Source organism: Lathyrus oleraceus, chromosome 4 (assembly GCF_024323335.1).
Source record: "Lathyrus oleraceus cultivar Zhongwan6 chromosome 4, CAAS_Psat_ZW6_1.0, whole genome shotgun sequence".
Taxonomy (NCBI): Eukaryota; Viridiplantae; Streptophyta; class Magnoliopsida; order Fabales; family Fabaceae; genus Lathyrus; species Lathyrus oleraceus.
The window spans coordinates 378,019,951-378,027,272 of NC_066582.1; positions in this window are offsets into that span (position 1 = coordinate 378,019,951).

Consider the following 7,322-nt stretch of genomic DNA (forward strand, 5'->3'; position numbering starts at 1 on the left):
GGAGATTATTAATCTTGGTACTGAGGACGCTAGAAGAGAGATCAAGATCGGGGCTGCTTTGAAGGAAGATGTCAGAAGAAGGTTGATTGAGATGCTGAGAGAGTATGTGGAGATATTCGCCTGGTCGTATCAAGACATGCCTGGGCTGGATACAGATATTGTGGTGCATAGACTACCTCTCAGAGAAGATTGTCCTTCAGTTAAGCAGAAGCTTCATAGAACTAGTCCTGATATGGCGGTTAAGATCAAGGAAGAGGTTCAGAAGCAGTTGGATGCAGGTTTTCTGTCAGTGACTACTTATCCCCCGTGGGTGGCCAACATTGTTCCCGTGCCGAAGAAAGATGGCAAAGTCAGAATGTGTTTCGACTACCGGGATTTGAACAGAGCAAGTCTGAAAGATGATTTCTCATTACCTCACATTGATGTATTGGTTGATAATACTGCTCAATCGTCGGTGTTCTCTTTCATGGATGGTTTCTCTGGTTATAATCAGATCAAGATGGCGCCAGAAGACATGGAAAAGACGACATTCATTACACCTTCGGGCACGTTTTGCTATAAGGTGATGCCATTTGGGCTGAAGAATGCCGGTGCTACCTATCAAAGGGCTATGACGACTCTCTTTCATGACATGATGCACAAAGAGATTGAAGTGTACGTGGATGACATGATTGCGAAGTCGCAGACAGAAGAGGAGCACTTGGTAAATTTGCAGAAGTTGTTTGATAGACTGAGAAAATTCAAACTGAGGCTGAATCCAAACAAGTGTACGTTTGGTGTGAGATCCGGTAAGCTATTGGGTTTCATTGTCAGTGAGAAAGGGATTGAGGTTGATCCAGCGAAAGTCAAAGCAATTCAAGAAATGCCTGAACCAAAAACTGAAAAGCAGGTTCGTGGGTTTTTAGGGAGATTGAACTACATTGCAAGGTTTGTATCTCACCTAACTGCCACGTGTGAACCGATATTCAAATTGCTAAGGAAGAATCAAGCAATCAGGTGGAATGATGTCTGTCAAAAAGCTTTTGATAAGATAAAAGAGTATTTACAGAAACCTCTAATCCTTATACCTCAAGTTCCTGGGAGGCCTCTGATAATGTACCTGTTAGTGACTGAGAACTCGATGGGGTGTGTATTGGGACAGCATGACGAGTCTGGTCGAAAAGAGCATGCCATATACTACCTTAGCAAAACGTTTACCGACTGTGAAATCAAATATTCGCAGCTCGAGAAAACTTGTTGTGCTTTGGCCTGGGCTGCTCGCCGACTGAGGTAGTATATGTTGAACCATACCACTTTGTTGATTTCTAAGATGGATTCAGTGAAGTACATCTTTGAGAAGCCGACTCTCACCGGACGTGTTGCCCGTTGGCAGATGATTCTAACATAGTATGATATTCAGTACACGTCGCAGAAGGCCATCAAAGGTAGTATTCTGTTAGACTACCTTGCCAAGCAATCAATCGAGGATCATCATCCGATGATGTTCGAATTCCCTGATGAAGACATCATGTATCTGAAGATGAAAGATTGTGAAGAGCCTCTTGTCGAGGAAGGACCGGATCCTGATGACAAGTGGACACTGATGTTTGATGGGGCTGTGAATATGAATGGCAACGGTGTTGGGGCAGTGCTTATCAACCCAAAAGGTGCTCATATACCTTTTTCTGCCAGGCTGACTTTTGACGTGACCAACAACGAGGCTGAGTATGAGGCTTGCATCATGGGGATAGAAGAAGCCATTGATCTGAGGATCAAGACTCTAGACATATATGGAGATTCCGCTCTAGTGATTAATCAGGTCAATGGAGATTGGAATACCAATCAGCTGCATTTGGTTCCTTACAGAGATTACACCAGAAGAATACTAACGTTCTTCAAGAAGGTGAAGTTGTATCATGTCCCCCGGGATGAGAATCAGATGGCTGATGCTTTGGCTACTTTGTCTTCTATGATCAAAGTTCATTGGTGGAATCATGTGCCACATGTTGCGGTAAGTCGACTCGAGAGGCCTGCGTACGTGTTTGCAGCCGAGTCTGTTGTGGATGAGAAGCCGTGGTACTATGATATCAAGAATTTCCTCAAGAGCCAGGAATATCCTGAAGGTGCGTCAAATAATGACAAGAAAACCCTGAGAAGGCTAGCTGGAAGCTTTTATTTGAATCAGGATGACGTGTTGTACAAGAGAAACTTTGACATGGTTCTGCTCAGATGCGTGGATAGACACGAAGCAGACATGTTGATGCAAGAAGTGTATGAAGGATCTTTTGGTACCCATGCTGGTGGTCATGCAATGTCTAAGAAGTTGTTGAGAGCCGGTTATTACTGGATGACTATGGAATCCGATTGTTTCAAGTATGCTCGGAAGTGCCATAAATGTCAGATCTATGCTGATAAGGTGCACGTGCCACCAAGCCCTCTGAATGTCATGAATTCGCCTTGGTCGTTCGCGATGTGGGGCATTGATATGATTGGGAAGATTGATCCTACTGCTTCTAATGGACATCGCTTCATCCTGGTTGCGATTGATTACTTCACCAAATGGGTGGAAGCAGCTTCCTATGCTAACGTTACCAAACAAGTGGTTGCCCGGTTTATCAAGAAGGAAATCATATGTCGTTATAGAGATCCTGAGAGAATCATTACTGATAATGGTCCGAATCTCAATAACAAGATGATGAAAGAGCTTTGCAAAGATTTCAAGATTGAACGTCACAATTCTTCTCCTTACAGACCAAAGATGAATGGTGCTGTAGAGGCGGCAAACAAGAACATCAAGAAGATTGTGCAGAAGATGGTCGTGACGTACAAGGATTGGCATGAGATGCTGCCTTTCGCTTTGCATGGGTACCGTACCTCAGTACGTACGTCAACCGGGGCAACCCCTTACTCCCTTGTGTATGGTATGGAAGCGGTCCTACCTGTTGAAGTGGAGATTCCTTCTCTGAGGGTCTTGTTGGATGTCAAGCTTGACGAAGCCGAGTGGATTCGAACAAGGTTCAACGAATTGAGCCTTATCGAGGAGAGACGATTAGTAGCTATGTGCCATGGGCAGTTGTATCAGAGAAGGATGAAGAGAGCCTTTGATCAGAAAGTGCGTCCTTGAAGCTATCAGCCTGGTGATTTAGTTTTGAAGAGGATCCTTCCTCCCGGTACAGATAACAGGGGCAAGTGGACCCCGAATTACGAAGGTCCATATGTTGTTAAGAAGGTTTTCTCTGGTGGAGCCTTGATGCTTACAACTATGGATGGTGAAGATTTTATGTCCCTTGTTAATTCAGATGTAGTCAAAAAATACTTCGCATAAATTGACCCGCTGGACAAAAAGAGAAAAAGAGTCCAGGCAAAAAAGGGCATCCCGGCGAACCAAAAAAAAAAGAAAAGGTTCGGGCAAAAGTTAGGGATAAAAATGAAAAGAATGCGTGCACCCAGTAAGTCGAAAACCCGCAAGGGCGGCTTAGGCAAAAATGGGTATCCCGGTGGATTGAAAACCCTAAAGGGCGATCCAGCCAAAAGAGGGATTAAAGCGAAGACTACAGTCTGAGTTATCTGTACTTCATCGCGCTTCATTGTCTACCATCTCAAAGGATATGATCGGTCTAGTCATTCTTCTCAGAAAGCAAGGAAATTTGGGAGAAAACTGATGATCTGTGAGTCATAACAGAATTGGGAAACAGTGGATGACGTGTTCACATTGCCATTAGGATAGATTTTTCCTTTTGTGCGCAATTACCTCTTCCTAGGAATTGCTTCCTGATGTATTCGCCTTTTCAGGCCCATTTTCAATCAATAAAAGTCGTTATTCAGATAAATTGCTCTCTTGTTTTTATTTTACTGTTTGTTTGCAAAAATGTCCGAATTTTTGATAAACATTGCATATAAAAACATGAAGGCTAGACAATAATGTGCAAAAAGATAAAACATTTGAAAAGCATTTTGAATGTTGAGTACACTTGGGTGTATTTTGTCCATGCAAACCCCTGGGGCATGTATGTCTTGTTGTTTTGCAGGTTATCGACTTTGATTCCTGGCTGAAGCAGATAGGCCACGGTTTGATCAGGGATGTTGTCAGCACTGTCCAGTAGTGTGAGAGGGTGGGGATCTTCCCCAGCAGATGAAGCAAGTTCAGGACTTGTCTACCCAGCATAGTCAAGATCAGGAATCCCTCAGCAGGATTGAGGATGTTTCCCCAGTAGGCTTGGAAGTGTCTGTTTCCCCAAGCAAGTCTGAAAGCTATTAGAACTGTTCATCCCCAGCAGTTGGGTAGCAGGCCTGAAAGTGGGTTTATCCCCAGCTGGTCTGAAGATCGTTAATCCCCACCGAGTCGGGAGGATGTTGTATCCCCAGCGGAGGAGTCAGTGGAGTAGTTTATTCCTCAGCAGTCGGGTTTGAAGTACTGTATCCCTAGCATGGTCTGGTCTATTATTTCCCCAATAGAGTATGCCTCTCCCCATCAGGGTTGTGAATGTTTTCCCTAGCAGATTTTCCAAGCGGAGGTTTGCATTGATGGTTTTCCCCAGCGAGTTCCCCAAGTGGATCAAGTTCGGTGGAAATTATCCCCCAGTAGAGTTTATCCTACCTGTGGATTGGCAGCTATCCTCAGCAGAGGTGAGCATTGGTTGTTTCCCTAGCAGAGTCCCCGAGTGGATTGGATCCGGTGAAGGTTGTCCCCGGTGGGATCCATTCTTTCTCCAGCAGCAATGCTTTTCCCCAGCACGTTTGAGAAGTTGGCGCTATTTCCCCGCAGAGCACTCCCAGCAGTGCGTCTCCCCACAGAGTTGGAGAATCTATTCAGATTTGTGTGCTCAGCAGAGCAATCCGTTGGCTCCCCAGCAGGAGTTTTCATCATTTTGCATCTTGCATGTAGTGATCATTGCATCCTCAAATAGCGTAGCATTTCCATTCAATATGGAGCATTGCGCCATAGAAAAATTCAAACATATGCATTCATGTGTTAAACCTAATCAGACCATATCCCCCGCAGAGGCGGATCATTGTTCAACATCTGTATGGCACGTTTGCTACAGTTGCTCCTGACCGCATTCAGGATTGATAACTCCCCAGAGAGGTTTATTTCCTCACCCGCAGTGAAAGGGAAGCTTGATTCTCCCCAATGAGATCCCCATCAAGTGTTTAGCTTTGCCTTGACATATATAGATGTCATCCCTGTGATACCGGTAAGTGTCATGTCAGCGCCCGTGTGTGTTTCTTTCTTGGGTGTCGGTACGCACCATTGTTTCAGTGTCGGTAAACATCGAGTCTCACTCCAGTCATCGGTAAATGTCTGGTCGTTTTTTTAGTGTCGATAAACACCATTGTTTCGGTGTCGGTAAACATCGAGTCTTACTCCCAGTCATCGGTAAATGTCTGGTCTTGCTTCACTTCTGTACGCATCATCTTTCGATGTCGGTAAACGTTGTATCCTTTCCCAGTTCATCTGTTGATGTCTAGTCACCTCTCCGTTGGTGTCGATAAACGTCGAGCTTCTCCCGTTCGTCCGTTGACGTCTGGTCGAGTCTTCCCAGTTCATCCGTTGATGTCTGGTCACCTCTCTGTTGGTTTCGGTAAACGTTGAGTTTTTCCTATTCGTCCGTTGACGTCTAGTTGTATCCTTTTCCAGTTCATCCGTTGATGTCTGGTCACCTCTCCGTTGGTGTCGATAAACGTCGAGCTTCTCCCGTTCGTCCGTTGACGTCTGGTCGAGTCTTCCCAGTTCATCCGTTGATGTCTGGTCACCTCTCCGTTGGTGTCGATAAACGTCGAGCTTCTCCCGTTCGTCCGTTGACATCTGGTCGAGTCTTCCCAGTCATCCGTTGATGTCTAGTCACCTCTCCGTTGGTGTCGATAAATGTTGAGTTTTTCCCATTCGTCCGTTGACGTATGGTTGTATATCTCTTCCCCAGGTCATCCGTTGATGTCTGGTCACCTCTCTGTTGGTTTCGATAAACGTCGAGTTTTTCCCATTCGTCCGTTGACGTCTGGCTGTAGCTTCCTTTGATAAAAAATCAAAATCCCCAGTGGAGTCGTTGGTAAAACGTCTTGTCCGGTCCAGTGGTAAATATTAGATCCTAGTTGAAGTCGCCCTTGGTGAACTTTCTTTTCTGGATCCCCGCAGAGTGCAAATTTCTACGGTTCTTTGGTATTCAATCCCTGTTTACCTTGAATGTCTGACAGCCGTTACTCTCATCCGTTCAGGTTCCCAGTTGATTGAATAGGGGCAGCTGTAGCACCTCAAATTTGCACCTCCCATTTGTACATCCATTTCATTTTTAAGTCATTAGCATGGCATAACATGTTGCATTTCATCAGTCAAGACTGGTCAGGAGATTCAACTGTGCAAGGCAACAAGAGCATTTTCCATGAGATCAAAGCCCTAGGGTGGTTCCAATGAGCTCACATGATTCAAGGATCACTTTGAAGTAGTTTGGTCAAGTGTTGAAGGCTCAGGACTCATCAGTGCATGATCAAATCATCTGAGGCCCATAAAAGTCAACAGAAGTCAACTGCAAAGTCAATTGTGGATTTGGAGGTGGGAAGTGATTAGAGATGCTTCATTCATGTTCAAACAAGTCTCATTTGACATTTCAAACATCAACATTGAAGAATTTGAAGTCAGATCAAGACTTTCCCAAAATAGCAAGTGACGTGTAATTTGAACTTTCCAAAAATGGAAAGGTTTTGGACCAACTTTAACTCAAGATTACATCATCAAGGAAGCTTCAAATGAAATTTTGTCCAACATGAAAGTTGAATATCTTTCTCTCCCATTTCCAAAAAGTCCAAGATCATGAATTTCTCATGTGTGGTTGAGAAGATATGATCCAATCATGGCAAAATGTGTTTGAAAATTCAAATGGGCATAACTTTTGAACAAAAGCTCCAAAATGAGTGGTTCTTTTTGCATTTTGATCCTCATAACATGTACTTTCCAAGCATATCATTACATGGCATAAATTTCATTTGCATGGGCATGTGCTTGTTCATGAATATTTGTGAAGAAAATTTCATAAAACCACTTTGGATGATTATGTGCATACAAAATCATTTCCAAAGCTTGCATGGACATTGATTAAAGGAATTTGGGCCAGAATTTGGCACTGTTCACGTGCTTCTCATGCATGGGGGGTGAAAATACCAATTAGTGAAAACACTTCATAACTTGCTAATCTCATTTGCATTAGGCTTAAACAAGTTTTAAACATCATTAGCATGAAGTATATATTAACAATCATAATTGTTTCTAGGATGAACACTCATTTCAGATCTGAATCTCAAGAATCACCAAAATTTTCTCTCAAACTTTTTTTCAATTTCTTCACACAAGA